Source organism: Caloenas nicobarica, chromosome 4 (assembly GCF_036013445.1).
Source record: "Caloenas nicobarica isolate bCalNic1 chromosome 4, bCalNic1.hap1, whole genome shotgun sequence".
NCBI classification, from domain to species: Eukaryota; Metazoa; Chordata; class Aves; order Columbiformes; family Columbidae; genus Caloenas; species Caloenas nicobarica.
The window spans coordinates 7,159,660-7,176,806 of NC_088248.1; positions in this window are offsets into that span (position 1 = coordinate 7,159,660).

Below are 17,147 nucleotides of genomic sequence, written 5' to 3' on the forward strand. Positions count from 1 at the left end.
AGCAAAAAATACCAGGGAGGAGTAGCGTGCTCTTTTGGCCCCCAGCGCTCCCACTCCCAGTGAGCAGAAGCCATCCTGGGGCACAGGAGCTCTCTGCAGGGAATACTTTGTGAACCACACCACCTTGGATAAGTTTTTTTAAATATTATCTATCGATATGTGACTGCTAGCAGTGTGTCCTGTACTGTACTGTATTAAACAGAGCATCTTGCAAAGAGTAGATTATCTTAAATTGTTTTACACAGCTTAAACCTTAGACTTGTTTGGGAGGATTTAATCTCATCTCACAGGGAAGGTTGGTTTTGGTTGTTGTTGTTTGTTGTGTTTTTTTTTTTTCTTTTTTTATTAACAACTGAAATGACATATCAGCCCCCAAGACTGGATTTTAAACTGTTCTACAGAGCCTGGCACTTGCTCTGACTTGGGTTCCAGATGAGTTCACATTTACTGATTTTTAAGCTGGAAGCAGTTTTAGTAGCACTTGATTTCAGAAAATTAGGTTCATGGGAAAAAAAACAAACAGCAAAAAACAAACAACAACAACAACAACAAAACAAACAAACAAAAAATCCACAAAATCCACCAAAAAAACCCAAACCCAAACAACACCGCAAACGCCCAAAACAACGACACCAATGCTTGCCTTCTTCACAGCATTTCCTTTTTCCATCTTTATGCAGCCTTAAATGGACTAAAATTATATTTCTGTCTTCATCCCTGAGAATTCCTGAAGACATTTCTAAGGAATTGCTAGAAGATCAGAAAGCAATCTGCTATTTCACAAGAAGCTGCTAAAAGCCAGTCCTCTTTGATTGTTTTGGACACCGAGCCCTCCTGGTGTTTCACCACTCCCTAACCCAAGAGCAAACAGCTATCAGGGCCACAGGAAAAGCTCTAACAGCTCATTTCATAGGAAACTGGCGGAGAGCCATATTAACACCACACACACACAAAAAAAGGGTAAAATCACAGCCATGGAGAAACACACTATCCCCTCAGACGTTATACGCAGTGTATGTCCATATGTGCATGGGCAGCCTGACACACGAACACGGGAGGGCTGACATCCACCCACCCGTTCACATCGGACCAAGCTGAGACGGAGAAACACAAACTGGTAACAGCTCCCTGATTTCTAATAAGAAGTCAATGCTGCGTTGCCTTTTCCTATTACCATGGACTGCCCTCGTCACGTTTTGTTTTCTTGCTGGTGATAAATACCCTGCAGAGAACACTTAAGTTACAATTCACAGCTCTCTTCCTGGTATTTTCCATTAATGCCACCACGAAGCCCAAGCCCTGATCTGTCCTACTTCATGGATGGTACCAAATTTGTAAAAACATCAGGTCAGCAGGTTTTGAAAGATTACCACAAAAATTGCACAAGCAAAGTGTCATTTTCTCACCCATAAGAGACTGGATAAAATTATAGGTGGGCTTGGACTGTTGATCAAAATATAGGGGAGGCTGCATTAATTCACACTTCAAACAGTCCCCTTCTCCAAAATGCTTGATACAACTCAGAATTTACAGTATATTTAACTGGGCTCTGATTCTATTACCTGACTTGTTTGTTAGCTTTGGTGACAGCAAGAGCAACCCCCACTCAATGATAACTTACCTCTTGTGTGCAATGAAGAAATACCTTCACCCACTTGTCTTTTGCTTCACTGAGGGCTATAAGATGGTGCATTGTGTTAGTATTCAGCTGTGACAGATACTCTTTAAAAAAGCCCACAAAAAATATCCACCTGTGTTTCTCTTACATAGGAAGGAACAGAAATTTATAAGTCATTAATGGAATATTCTCTACCAGAGTTGCTTTGAATAAGGGGTGATTACAAAGAGAACAAAATAAACGGATGATACATGAAAAGAGAATCCATGGCAATAAAATACACAATATGATGATTTCATGCGAGTATCATTCAGCTCTTCTTGAAATAGATGGACATGTAGTATTAAAGAGAGACACACAGCACCTAAAGGACCAGATTGTAAGTAGACTCTATCTAAATTAATTAAATGTATACCTATGAAAATATTGTTACAATAATTACTTACTAAATGTAAAAAGCAAGCCACATTCCAAGCCCTTTGATGTAAATAACTAAGTCCTCATATATCCATAACCTCTAGAAATTTGGAGAAAACTAAGGAGGAATGCTCAAAGCTTTTCAGATATTTAAGAACAGATGCCCAAACTCATTTTTTAAGATCAGTCTGGATTCAGCCAATATGAACTTCATCAGTCAGCTGGATTCAACTAAGTTTCCAGACATTAATTTAAACTTAGTGGGAGTGGAAGCGGATATCTTTCCAACAGGGCAAGACCTACCTTGTCACTCACTGAACTAAAGGAAAGACAGTTTGCAGCATCTCTGAGGAAATGGAAACAGGTTTTGCTTTGCTTCTCTGACACATGTTTCTCTCCAATGGAAGCAACAACCCACTTCACTGCAGGGCAGCTGCTGCCAGATGAACCTGCTGCTCAGGACGAAAGAAATCTGAAGTAGATGGACAGAACACTAAACCTCTGTTGGGGAGGAGCTTTTTTTAAAAAGAAAAAAAAAGATTCTTTAAAAAATCACGATATAAGGATATACTTCTAGAGAAAAAATATATTGGGTATTTTTTTGGTTGCTTGGGGGTTTTTTTGTGTGGTGGTTTGCAGTTTGTTTTGTGTTTTGTTGTTGCTGTGGGGTTTTTGTTTGTGGTGGTTTTTTGTGTGTTTGGGTTTGGTTTTTCATTGCGCCCTTCAAACTGATCAAATACAGACTTCCAAACTTAGGTGCAGATTTCCTATGCTCCTCATTGCAGCAACTCTTAAGCCCTTTAAAAACACGTATTTACCTCACAACGGACGGTATGGAGGCAAAACCACCAGGAATCATCTCTGTTTTTCAGATTTATGACTGTGCCACTGCAACTTAGATGTTGGAAGACACCAAGAACTTCTAAAACACTTAAGTGCCATGGGGCACCTAACAGAGGAACCAGCTACAAAACGCAGTGGTTGTTAAGTGCCTGAGGTGCACTAAGCAGAGCACCTGCTGTCACACTGCTCGAGATCAGACAGAAATAGAGTTTTCCACTAAGTTCACCACTAAGTTTGGGTGCCCAGTTTGGAGAAGCTAAGGCCCGTGTACTTCTTGTGTGTGTGCGGTTAGTCAAACATTTCAGAGCAATCCAGTATTTTGCAGCTAACCATATAGAATAATGGAAGAAGAATTACCCCAAAAACCACAGTCACTGGCAAATGCCACCTAACACATGGGGCGGTCAGTAGAAATCTCTCGAGTACCATATTGCAGAGACCAAACCTGTTCCTCGCTGCTGTGTACACAGCCACAAATCTTCGTGGCATCCTCCACAGGTGGCACTTATGCCCTGGCTCAGGGGGCAGATGGTTCGAAAAGCCCCGTGGCTCAGATTTTAACCACTAATCCCTCCCACGGATTTCCAGCGGGCAGAACGAGAAGCTGTGCTGGTTCCGACCCACGCACACCAAGCTCCACAGTCAAGAAGGCAAATGTTCATTAAACACCAGTGAGACCTCCAGCTGTAAACACTGAGAACTACAGCAGTGAGCCGCAAGTACTCGGTCCTCATTTCATGTTTAAAATATATGCATTTCAATACAGAAATACACATTTACATCTCTTTGGGTCTAAATTAGCATGCTTTATGTAAAAACAAGTAGGTTTTTCTTTCGTGTTACTTACACTCATAAAGAGGGGACACACAACAGAATAAAGCTTGTATTGATTTCTAAATCAGGTTTCACACCCTGAGTAAATGTCGGAGGTTTAAGTGCTCCAAACACATATTTCTGTTTTACAAATGCTTTGGTGTTTCTTCTAGTTACACTTGTTTATAAATTCAATGGGAAAAAAAAAAAAAAAGAAGAGTGGCCTTAAACAAAGGTTTTTGTAGAATTTTTCCAGTTTCAGTACTTATCCTTGGCAAAAAAGGCAAAAAAAATTCAATTTGTCAGTATTTTCACTGAAAAATATCAATATTTTAGTTTCTTTTCTACTACCTCTTTATATGTCTATCTACACTCCTTCCTTATATTCTTTGACAGGGAGTTCCATTAGATTAATTGTGGCCCTTTTTTATTTTTCTTGGAGGAGAGGGGATTTTATGTAGGCAGGAAAGGCATGGAAGAGTAACCTTTTTTTCCCTTCTTTATCTTGCCTTTTTTGTTTTCCCCTTTGTCTCCGAAACTGAAATGTTTGGAAAAGCCAGAGTCTAGCAGAAATCAAAAAAACAAAAGCAAGAAATAAAGGAACACAAGAAATTAATATGAAAAATTTAAGGACAAAGAAGGAAATACAATGAAAATGGGGAGATCCTTTACCTAACCTTCTCAAAAAGGCCGCAATTACATACTGTAAATACAAAATATTATGGAGCAGATTATAATCCTGTGTATTTTACAGCATCTATTAAGCCCCTTGACTTCAGTTGAGCCGTTTTTGATTTATACCAGCTTTAGTCCAGTCTAATCTCCTGTTTTTCTTTCCCTTAAATAAACAAAATTACCTGTTCTGCAAATTAAATCTGGTTTTAATTCTATATAAAGCATTTTAGGATACTTATTGTATGAAAGACATTCTATAATACAGAGGTGTATTGGGTTTTGCTATTATTTTTTAAGTTCACCAGCTGCACTGAATTTCCATTGCCCTTTACAGCAACTCTCACAACTTGGATATGGCCAGATCTCCCTTAGCACTGCCCCTGGGGCCTACTCTGTCTTTTATTTAAATTCTGACCAAAAAATTCAATCAGGTCCATCAAGCAATACCTAGTTTTGCTAAGGTTGCAGCTCAACAATACAGCATTTTCTTTTAAAAAAGCATACTTAAGGAGTTCCTTCCTCCCTTCTGTCCTCCAGTCCTCTATGGGGACACATTTTGGATTCGTTTCTTTCCTTTTTCACCATTTTTGTATTCATCTTACATCCAAGCCCACTCAACCAATTTCCCCCCCCACCACGGAGAAGGCTTTACATGGCAGTACAAGGGCAAGAGAGTTCAGGTACCGGTTGTAGGATGGGACAAAGGACAAGGGAATCCCCTCACTCCAGCATTTCCACCAAATGCTTCATGTCCTGGGGCTGTGGTCCCAGCAAAGCACCCAGAGGACAAGTTGGGGGATGTGATACCCAAAAGCATGACAGGCGGGTGTCAGCTCCAGAAATCCACACTAAGGCAGTCTATGGCTACGGCAGAACTCTTCTGCACAGGTAATATTTCTACATTACCAGCAGGAGAACCACTCAAAAGAGCTCAGGCCGCGTTTCTACCAGCATTGAAGTCTGTAGGTGTGGCCGCTGCCCCAAGAGCTGGACACGTGAATGCCGCGGCCCTACCCCTGCGACCCAAAAGCATCAGAGACCCCTTGCTGCAGCTGCTGGGGCGGGCTGCCAGGTGTGTAAGGCTCTTCCTCCTCCTCAGCCTTCATCGCTGCGTGCTGCGGGACGTGCTGCCAGCACAGCGCGGGATGGTGCAGCCGGGGCTCGCATCGCTCCTGGGGACCGCGCATCCCCTGCAACCAGAGCCAGCCAGCGCCGCGCTCGCCGGGCTGCCGCCACAAACAGCCCTGCCAGGGGTCTGGCGCTGGCTGCAGAGCATCCCCGCGCTGACATCGCGCCTGCCTAGCCCGGCCACATCAAGAGGTTCCAGCCCACCTCTCCCTCTAAAGGTTTCCCTCTCCCCAAAACTGTCAGCAGGCGCAGCCGCTGCTGTAATTGCTGCCTGGCCCGGCTGAGCCGCCACGGGCGGCACGACCGCAGCCTGGGGAGAGGCAGGAGCACAGCGGGCAACCCGGTCATGGAGACAGGAGAAGAAATATCACGTCCTTTGATTTCTGTATTTTTGGGTCTAATTCCTAATGCCATGCTCCCTCATGAGCAGGAAGACAAATGATGGAACAAAACTCTTTTGAAATCCATATTTATGATTTTTCTCCTGCTGATTTTTTTTTTTCAAAGAGACGAGTACTGAATGTTTGTGTTATTCGTCATAAATAACTCCTTTTCCTGATTAAAACAGTCCAGGATGGTGTCACAGTTAATTAACAACACAGTGTGCTTCAAATGGCTTGGTTGCTCACAGTTCACAATTTGAATCAGCCCCTCTGACAACAATTAACCCTTCAGAGTGGGAATCACCTATTTCTCAGGAAGACAACGAAAGCAAAGGGAAACACACCTAGCCCACCAAAATTAATAACCACTGACAAACGTTGCTTCAAAAGCCAAACATAATAATCAGTAAATTTAAATTACTTTAAGACACTTCATTATTTTCTCCAAACATCCTCACTGTGTCACTGAACTGAACTCGGCCTGACCACGCTCCCAAAGCAGTATACATTTCAGTATAAATCAGAGAAAGAAGTACTTTCCAAAAGGAAAGGTTTCAGCAAATGCAGCAAAGGTGCAGGTTCCATGCCCGGGAGGCCACACGTTAAGCCGTCTGGTCTCCCCGATGGGAATGAGGCACAAGTGCAGAGCGAGAAGAGCAGCGATGCTCAGGCGGTATTTTCTCCTCCCATGTCCCCGCATGAAGACGCACGTGAGCTACGCTGGGTGTGCACAGCACGTTGTTCTCCAGAAGATCACAACACTCAAACCAAAACATGAATTTGCAGTAGCCCAGAAGGATGGCTGACTTGATATGGAAATAGCTGAAATCTCAGCCTCTCTCCCCCAGCTGCCCATGTTGAGAAGTTGTTAAAACAATAAAAGTATTTATAATTAGCAAGTCTACATACACTCATTTTCTTTGCAATATTCTTGGCAATATTGGAGCCAAGTTACTCAAAGTTTCCAAAGAAAAATAACCGTAAGGAGAATTCCCTTCTCAGGAATGAAAGCAGCAGAAAATTATGAGGCTGAAAAGGGAGTTGGAATGGAAACCATTGTGCAACCTTAGCTATAATAAGTACTGAAAAAGCTGATTGCTGTTTATTACATTTATCTTGTGTTTTCTGATAAATGCAGTCACATCTGAAGACTGTATAAAACAGCAAATGTAAAAATATTTTAAACCATTTGCTTTGGTTTGCAAATCTACCTTAAACAAACGGAGCTACGACGGTGTATCTACAGGCTGTAATAAATATCCCACTCTCAGAAAAGAGTAGAGCCTCTCTTTGCAAAAAAGGGAGTTAGGGAGGTTGTTTCCTTCACTGTATGATTCCTCAATTTTACTCCCTGTCTTTATTTAAGAAAACAACTAAAAGACAAAGAGGTAAGTCTTCTAGACCAAAAACCACCACACAAGTGGGGTTTTTTTAACACAAATATATTGCTATAGAATCAGGAGATAGTATGACATGGCAAAAATTCCTTGTCCACAATCTAAGACTATAAGCTGAATCGTTTGTTTATTACATAGAGTCAAAATCTGCCTTACTAATAGGCTAATATAACTGCATTTGATAAAACAAGAATCTGGTATTGATCACCTAGGAGCTGCCTCTCCAATTGGGTTGTGTTCTGAAAAAAAAAAAAATGCAGACTTCATAAATAATTGTCCAAAAGAAGGGACATCACACTTCTTAATGAAAGAATGTTTTTAATGTGATTTCTGATCAACTCAGTCCTTTCATTCCAATATGCTTGCTATAATTGGCAACACATAAATAAATGTCTAAATAAAAATCAAAAAAGGAACATTTTGGTTTGCAAATGGATTCCATTTCTGGGAAATTTTTTTTTTTTAAATTCTGATTTGTTTCAATTGAAACAGTTTTTCCATTGAAAAGCCAATTTAATGACTGCTTTCTGACCACCTACAAAGGTGTCCTTTGCAGGGGACATGATATTTGTTGTGAAAGAAGAAAAATAACATTCCATATGCAATTTTCTTAAAAGTGGGAAAAGAACAAATTAGTATCCCCACTCTTGCATAGCAGAGAAGAAGAACCTCAAGCTAGCACCAAAGATACTCCATCTCTTTGCTCGATCTGTTGTTGAAAGCTAACAGAAAAAAAGAGGATCAATCCATATTGTTTTAAATACACTGCCTATGTGGCTGCTAAGTAAAGTAGGAGCAAAATCTGGAGTTATGGGACTTTTTCCCCCCGCTAAAATTTTTGAGGAGGGTAAACTTAGGATAGCCATTCCATGAGATATGCAGGCTGCATTTACATGCTGTTCCCTGGTTGCAGTCGTTTCCCCATTTTTCTCTCAGTGTAAGAAGACGACAAAAACGATCAGAAGGGGAAGGAAGGGAAGGGAGTCTCTTTTTGGTGTGCAGCTGGTGTGACAGAGAGAAGGGAGCTTGCTTTCCTGCTCAACACACAACCCAGTGAGCATCTGAATTTGCTCCCATTCTGGCATTTGGTAACTCAGCCCCACTCTGGCCTTTGGTAATTCAAAGCCAATAACTATGTAAACCTCAGTTTCCCTCCCAAAGCCTGGCTTTTCCTAGCACTGTGCTCCAGGGCCTGCTCTGTCCCAGATTTTTCCAGCTGGAAGAGTTAATCAGACCTTTTTGCCAGCTTTACTCAGCAGAACTTTTCTGGGAAGAAGTTACCACTTGAACCTCAAATGGTGGCTCAAAGACCCCTGTCAAATGAATTCCTGGTTTAAGTCCATTGACACTGATGGAGTTACATGAGGAACAGAACCGGTCCTTTGCCTTTTTTGCTGTTATCCACAATAGGCAGCACTATTTTCCTGCATAACAAGTACCAGAATACTGAACGTACTGGCTGCCAAGAAATGCAGAACAAACAGAATTACATGTTTTTCCCTTTATTTCCATCATCTGACCTTTGCTTTTTATGTCTTAGGAGCAAGCTGCAACTTTATTTACATGTATAATCTAGATGAAATGCTAGTTCGTGTGCAGAAAGCTATGTGGACTTTGATCTTTGAATCTGATTTTCCATTTTTTTCAAAGCAAACCATAATGAATTAATGGAAACATGGAAATGTTCGGTTTTAGAATGGTTCCCATTTCATGTTTCTGATTCTTTCAGCCCCGGCTAGAACTTTTAGGCTTCCCTAGAGGCTTGAAGCTTTAGTTCATTGTCCAAAATTTTAACTTGTATCCTGACATAGTAGGTACTGAAATCACTCATATTGCCCAATTTGATAATGATTTTGAATCCTTACAGAACTACTTGACTGCAACAAAAGGTGCTACTAGCCACCTTAAAATTGTATAAAGTACCAGCAGTAAGAGAAAGAATGATTAAATTATTAAAACAGTGGAATTCAAATTATGAGAAAGAAAGCAAACAATAACAAGCAAAGGGAACAAGTACTCAGAGAGTCAACGGGAAGAAGTAAACCAGATAATAATCTAGGAATATTTTATGGTTAGTTTTTAATAGGTTTTAACTCAAGGTTCCAAACCTGCAACTTACTTCATTGACTGTTTGTTCATTCACCAGTCTGGTCAATTTTGAACATTTCATTTGTACTTTAAAATCTCATTTTTTTTACTTCTGTGTATCTGTCTAGACTTGGCTCTGACTGCCAATGTGCAAAGATTACCTCACTTTTACCCCATACTGTATGTCTGGGCCATGCAATCTTCCTAATTTTATTTTCCTTTACAAAAATACAGTAAATAGTCTGCAATATTGAAATGGATGGGAATGAAGAAGAAAGAAAAAGAAAGTGCAAACTTCTGTGTGTGGCTTCTTATTAAAGAAAAGCATTGATTCTGCTACGAATTTTAAAATTCTGTATAAATGTACTGAAAAAAATCTTCTATACTCATGTGTCCATGCATCCCAAGAATACTATTGTGATAAAACCATAACACTTTATCTAAAACTCTAAGTGAGAGAAGGTTCTTCACAGGCATTCTGTAAGTAATCAAAGGGAAATTAATATGGGATTACTGTTACAATATCTGCTTTATTTTTTTAACATAACAAAAAAGACGTGGTTAGACAATATGTATCTATGTCCCCACTGATTTACAGATGATCATGAACAGCATCACCAGGGCAGGAGCAAGAGTATCTTTGTGGAAATAACCCCCTCCCAAGTTGCACAGTACTATTTCGTGACCCAGTTAAAGCCTAGGAGACTATTCTTTTTATTTGCCACCACACACAACCCACATTGTCAGTAACAAACCATCAGAGCAATCCAGAAGGTTACTATCAGAGCCGGGTATTCTTCAGGAAAAATAAATAAAAAAATAAAGGAGCGAGAATCTAGAGCACTTTTCAGAGGACACCATCTACAACTCAAGAGTTTCACACTGGAGCAATGGTGAAATTAACAATTAACTGTAAGGCAAGTGCCCAATCCAAAGCAGCTGGGAGGTGGAGTTCTGCTGCTTCAGTGAAAGCCGCTGCCTGTTACCATACATTCATTATCAAAGAGACTAAATTCCCTACCAAAAAAAAAAAAAAAGGTCAAGACAATTAGAAGCTCACTCACACCCACATGCTCCCTCTCTCACTCCGACTTTAATATTACACAAATTACTACTCAGTTACTAAACATTGAATTTACAGATGACCAGCCAATCACACCAGCATTTGATAGCTTTTTACTCCTATGGCAACATGGATGCCATGCTTGGTTTTGACTTGGAGGTTGTGTTATTTTTTTTATTGTATTGATCAAACTGAGAATATACTTCATCTATTCTAGTTCTAACTCTTCATATGATCTTAGGAAATAGGGCTACTTTGTCAAGACTATGTTTTAAATTAGCTCTCGAGGACATACATTCCTACTGTTCTATTGTTCTTTTCCTATTCCACTGTCCTTTTCAAGGTGGGGAAGATGATTAATGTTTCCAGGAGACAAGTGGGGCAGCTGGTGATGTTTTTACAGCAGAAATTACAGTTCAGAAAATAACTTGTTTTTCAAAATGCTCCTGGGATGAGGAGAGCAGTCTCAAAAAGCAGCTCCCTCTCAAAACTGAGGGAGAGAAGCATATGTCCCTGCGTCTCAGAATTGTTGAACAGACCTCCTGTCAGTCTGTCAGATACCAAACTTCCCAAGACAAATGAAACTATCTCTGTTTCACAGAACTTGTAAAGCAAGAACGTATGTAACCCGCTTTCTCAAAACACACGTGCTGCAAATAAAGATATCAAGTGTACTGACATTTCTGCATTACAGCTTAAAATAACATCCTGTGTGATGCCTATGTGCTGTGCTGTTAGGTCAGTTTTGGATTTTCTAAACACTGGGTTTGCTTTCAAAGAATAATGCTCTGGTTCCTGTACAATACATGAGTATATTGGCTCTTCAGCTGGGAAAAAAAGTTAAGAATGTGTGGGGTTTGGCTTCAAAATTAGCCATGCTTTAGTAATCTAGTATGCTAAACTGTTTCTTATTAATGTATCATGCAAATACTCTCCAGTCCTCCCACAAGTCTGACACTTTCCCAACATATCAATAGCAAATGTTCTGTGAAATGCAACTTTTCTGATGTAGGCCACCCTGACTTTCAGAGTGATCTCAACCTACCATCCAGATCTTCATGGCAGATGGAGAATGGGGCTCTTCTTTAATAAGGGAAGTAATACTAACAAAAAAAAAAAAAAAAGTTTCTTGCTAGTTTGATACATCGAGTTTGTTTTTCTTCAGTAAAGAGCCAGCCGCCTTTTTTTTTTTCCCCTTTTCTTTTTTCCCCCTAATTATGGCTGAACAGAGTTAAGTGTGTTGTGATTACCCAGTCAGAATGTAAGGTAATTTAGGGGGTTGGTTGGCACCAGTCCCTTATTAATGTAACTATTTGATTTAAAATTCAATTTTGAAGTCCCCCAGCTGTTTTCAGAGAATGTACCCAGGGACTTTTGTTACATGACAAATGAGCTTTGCAGAGGCTCTTTGACAACTGTCCCCATCTCCCAGAGGAGGATTTTACCTAATGTTGCTAAGTCACCTGGCAGCACCAGCCAGGTTCATGTCCCTTCTCCAGAGGGTGGATGTGACTAAGCGAACACACGGTAGCATCATATCAAGCTACAAGAGCTATTTTTAAGCGAGTTGGTTGCATGCTGGCTGCAGAAGACAGCAGGTTAACCTGCCCTGCAATTCAAGAGGTTTCATGGCTTGCCCTGGGCTGAGAGCTGCCCCCTTCATCGCTGCCAGCACCGCGGTGACACTAATGGTCACCATTTCAAAGCCACCCCTGCACAGTGGACTGCAGTCTGCAGCGCAGACATCATCATAGCTTCTGGCCCAAACAGGAGATCATTTAAAACTGCATGTGAAGGGTAAGGGAGGAGTATACAGCCATTTATGTTTAGTTTTCATATACTTAGGTTTTACATCTCTTGCACTTAATTAAAGCCATAGTGTTACCTAGTGTCATCTATGCCTCAACCATATAATCTTTCAGAGGCTTTTTATAGGCATTGTTGCAAAAGAGAACCTCGAGGAATGATTAAGAAGGATAACTTATTCTCATTTTTAGCTATTACATGTCCGATGTGCACCTTTTTATCTCTTTCTGTTTTGAAAATTATCTGCATACGTGTACTACATTTTTTACCCTATAAAACATACAGTTATCAGTTCCCAAAGGTATTACTAACAGTGCAGGAGAGAAAAGCCATGTGAGCTGTGCAAAGGCTGATCAAGGGTGTCTCAGGGGCTGAGCAGAGGAGCAAGCTCAGAGAAATAAAGGTACATGCATCAGGGGTGGGATGCAAAGTGAAGAGCTCTGGAAGCTCAGGTGGGGCTTGATGCTGACCAGACACCGGTGCCCGGAGCACACAAATGAAAAACTGAAAGCAATGACACAATCAGTGACATGGGTCAGGGAGAAAAATTTAGCAGATGTGTTTCAACTGAACTACATGCCAGAGAGGACCTGGCAGGTTTCAGTGGCCATTTATGGACCACGCAAACACTTCACTTCTCGCCTCTTTAGACATGGATGAAAGATGCAACAAACGACCTTAACAAACAACGACGTTACAGAGTCACTCTGGGGTTCAGCACTGCCAACTCCAAGAGAATTGATGCATTTTTATTATTATTATTTTGCTTTGCTCTCTTTTAGATGTAGCTCTTGGAGGTAGGAGATCATGAAGAACAATGCTTAGGAAAAAAAACCAAGCTACTGCTCAACCAAGTTCTGTTTGTACCAGTAAGAGTTAGAACTAAATCAAAATCTAAGTAAAGAAGTCTGGAATTTGGCCCAGGACTCCCAAAGCAATGTCTTCTGCCACATTTCATTCATCATCTATTCTTAACCAGCCAGTTCTATACCTGTGTCCTCTCACTTCAGCAAACACAAAGTTGTTACACAGCTGTAAGTCACATAAATGGCTTTGCACTTCAGGCATGATGTGAGACATGATGAAAAAATAAGGGGGGAACCAGTTTTGCTAGACTTATTTGGATTCTGCCTTTTTTTAACCCCAAAATTGAAAGCAACTGGAAATACTTAGGAAATTCAGGAGATTTAGGGGTTGTTTATACAGCACATGAAAACAACTGACCCGAATGCCTCTATTTTAAAGCTCCAAGGTAGGGGAATAGTTTATATATTAAAAATAACCAGGTCCTCTAGGTTCTATTGCCTACAGAAAACTTAAGTCTAAAATAATTGGTTTTTTAAATTGATTTCCTTTAACATGTGTACAAGATTAAGTGGTTACAAATAGAAATGCTAGATATTCTGAAATATTTATTGTGAATGTCTGAGTTGCTTATACTGGCAGCTTCCATAAGAAAGGATCAGTACCGTATCTATATTTTTTCCCCACAGAAGCATTAAGAAAAAACAGTAAGAACAAAGAAGTTGATAAAATGAATTCAGAGTAAATTACAGAGCATACCTCTCTGCCTCAGTTCCCTTGTAAAGAAAAGGCACTATATGCACACCACAAGACTAAGCTAGACTTCATTTCCAAACAATGTGCTTGAATGAACAACTGAAATAAGCTGCAAGTCTAACATTTTCTATTTGCAAAGCAGCTATATCTGATTTATACTTTTTTTTTTCCCTCTCTCTTTCTTAAATCAGAATTTCTTTATCTTCGGGATTACTACACAAGGCCACAGGCCCTCTAGTGAGCTACACAGCAACTACATCTTGCTAGATGAGGAACTGTCACCTTATTTAAGAAATGCTTCTTTACCACGTGCTATTTTTCTCTCAAAGGTATTCAACGCGTTTTGAGCTCAAGCCTTCCGAACCATGTAGTTCCCTGTGAGTCTTTATTTTGAGGACAGGAAACGAAATGTCCTGAATTAGGGAACACAAATACTTGGTCCAGTGAGCAATATTTAAGGTTAAACTTTGGAACTACAAAAGTCCTGTTGCTCCAGCTAAGTATCAAAGGCTCAGCATATGAAGAACATTTTCATAAGAGTTTTCATATTGCTTGGGGGAAAAAAAATCCTAACGTGAGAAATAAATGCACAGTATGTTACTATTTCAGAAGCTGGAATAATTACGCTATTACACACTCAACTGTTACGGCTTGAGTGTGCTTTTCCGCATTTTGGAAATAAGCTCGCTCTACCTGCACGCCACTGAGTGAAGTGGACTGAGACACACCTCCCAGCATGAGGCCCTGGGGAAGGATCTTCTGTATCATGCCCTTTTAGACTGGATCATCTATCCACTTTTAGGCAGTGGATATTTGGAAAGTAAGCCTTGCTGGTGCTGGGGGACCAGTTCTTGCAGCAAGTTTATACCATGCTAATGCTTGGCTGGTGGATATTTAGCCTTCGTCTTCAGCGGGCTCTCATCAAACACATCGAGATGTTTCACAGGCCACACGTACCTTCTATGCCACAGGCTAGCAGCACCCACTTTGAAGCAACGCTCTTGTTCTGCCTGGGTAATTCAGGTCTCAGTCAACAGCTTCACCGTTCACATGAGTGAAGTTTAACCTACGCTTAAAGCTTTACAGGGTTGGATTCCAACACAACATTACTCGAAGCTTGACACAGCTCCTTTTTGCTCATTTGTGCCCCTCCCACAATGCATCTTTACCCACATCCTTAAAGAGACTTACTCTGTCATAATACATAGTGTTTGGCCTGATACTAATCAAACCTGATTCATATGAAAAGAATAATCATGGTTGTTGCTATTGCTAATGGTAATAACAAAGCATCCTATTCACTTCGTACAAATTACAGATGCACAGAACATGTGATTCCTATTTTATGATAATGATTATCGTTCTCCATAATTAATAAAAATTGTACTACAATTATTCTGAAAGTAACAGCAAAAAAACCCCACCAAAACCAACAGAGAAGTTTAGTATGAATCCTGTTTAGATACACTGAGAAAATGATATAATACACCAGGAAAAATATCTGCCAACATACAGTTTAAATATTACATTTGGAATGTCAGACTCATTTGAAAAGTATAAAATAGCTTTTTGAAATTTTAATTGAATTTTTTGTGGCAAATGAGGAACTGTTGTGTTCAGGTTATGCACTGTGACTACTATCAGCTTTAAAACCAAAAAGCAGCATAGCAAATATATTTTCCAATCATTAGGCTTTGGCATATTTTCCAGGCAATAACTCTTGACCCATACACTTCCATGAAGTCCTTCTTCAGCTGTGCTAGGTTCAGCTGTGCACTTAGCTGGTGGCTTAAACGTATTTCAGCCTGATTTTATGGGCTCACCTACCTAAAGAGACACATTGGTCCTGAAATCTCCTTTCCATACGGAATTGCTGCAGATTATAAATATGTTTTTAATGTAAGTCTATCTCCTCTATGTAGGAGTTTCTGTAGGAGTTACTACTACTTTCTGAAAACCTCATCATCCCAACTGGAATAGTAGTTTGAATTTGTGTATGTTGGGCAACAACAAATGATCTTCATATGAAGATTCTTATCCGGATGCAGCAAGGTAGTTATTGCAGGGGAATCTGTGGCTGACAATGTAACAGAATTTGGTTAGTAATCCAAGTGACATCTTGGAATATGTAAAAGATTAAGTAAAAATGCCTGGACTGGACCAGATCAAGATAAATTAGACTCCAGTGAGAACTTTAGTGGCTAAAAAAGCACTGAATAATCTCAGGAATCCATCTAAAGATTCAAGATAAAAACAACACCATTCATTTGCTTATATCCCCATGGTCTGGCTCATAGTTTTGTCGTTGGTGGATGCCTATGTCTTTAGCCAATGTCTAGCCTGGATTGTTAGCCAATAGTTTATAGCAATATAATATATTATTTATAAGAATAAAATCTATTTGTTAGCAACGAAGCCTGATTCTTACCAAATATGGTCTCCTTTCTTTGTGTAGCCCATCATGGTCATAACCAAATGAAAAAACCCACAAAGTTTTACTGTTCACATTAGAACCCTTCATAATGGATGAATGTTTATTTCCAAAGCTTTCACCCAGAAGTAGAGATCAGAACATGTGGGGGGAGGTTCAACTATGTTTATACTTGGGAAGAATGAAAACCACCTCTTCTGTATTGACAGCGGTCTGCTGAATTTCCTTACCTACCAGGTATTCCTACCAAACTAGAAAGTTCACGATCCTAAGATAACTCAGTGCATTTGGAAATCTTGCCAAGAAATCCTCGATGTGGTGTATGCACGCATCATTTTTATGAATATGTATTTATTTTTAAAATCTTGCTGTCTCACCTTCGCACCTAAGCAAGAGCAGCAGCTTTGGAATTTGTCACTATCTCCTTATTAACTCTCTGTGAAAATATTCTTCCCATGCTAATAAGGCTTTACTCAGTACAATAATCTCACCTAAACTTTCAATGAAGCAACATAATATGGCAAAATAATTAATTTGTAAACTGCTAAATAAACAGCACAGCAACTACCATTCATCTCTCTGCCCTCTAAAATCTTGTACCCCAGCCTTTCTCATTAATTTAATGTTTAGTAATCTGCTAGCACCACCTCCCCACTGTTGCAAAATACTTTTAGGGATGATAATTCTCAAAATACCCTGAGCCCAGAAAGCATAATCATCTTGGTAACTAAGATAAATTGGACTCAACTTTCAAAAAAACCCAGATAGAAACTTCCTCTGAACGACTGTGGTATTTTTGTCCGTGCCCCAACTTAAAGAATTGTGCATGGAGGTTTCAGAGCTCCTGAGGAAGCTCAACCTGCCTTCAAGAAGGTCTTTCCATAGCTCTGACATAAACATATTGGAGAAGAGCAATAATAATAGC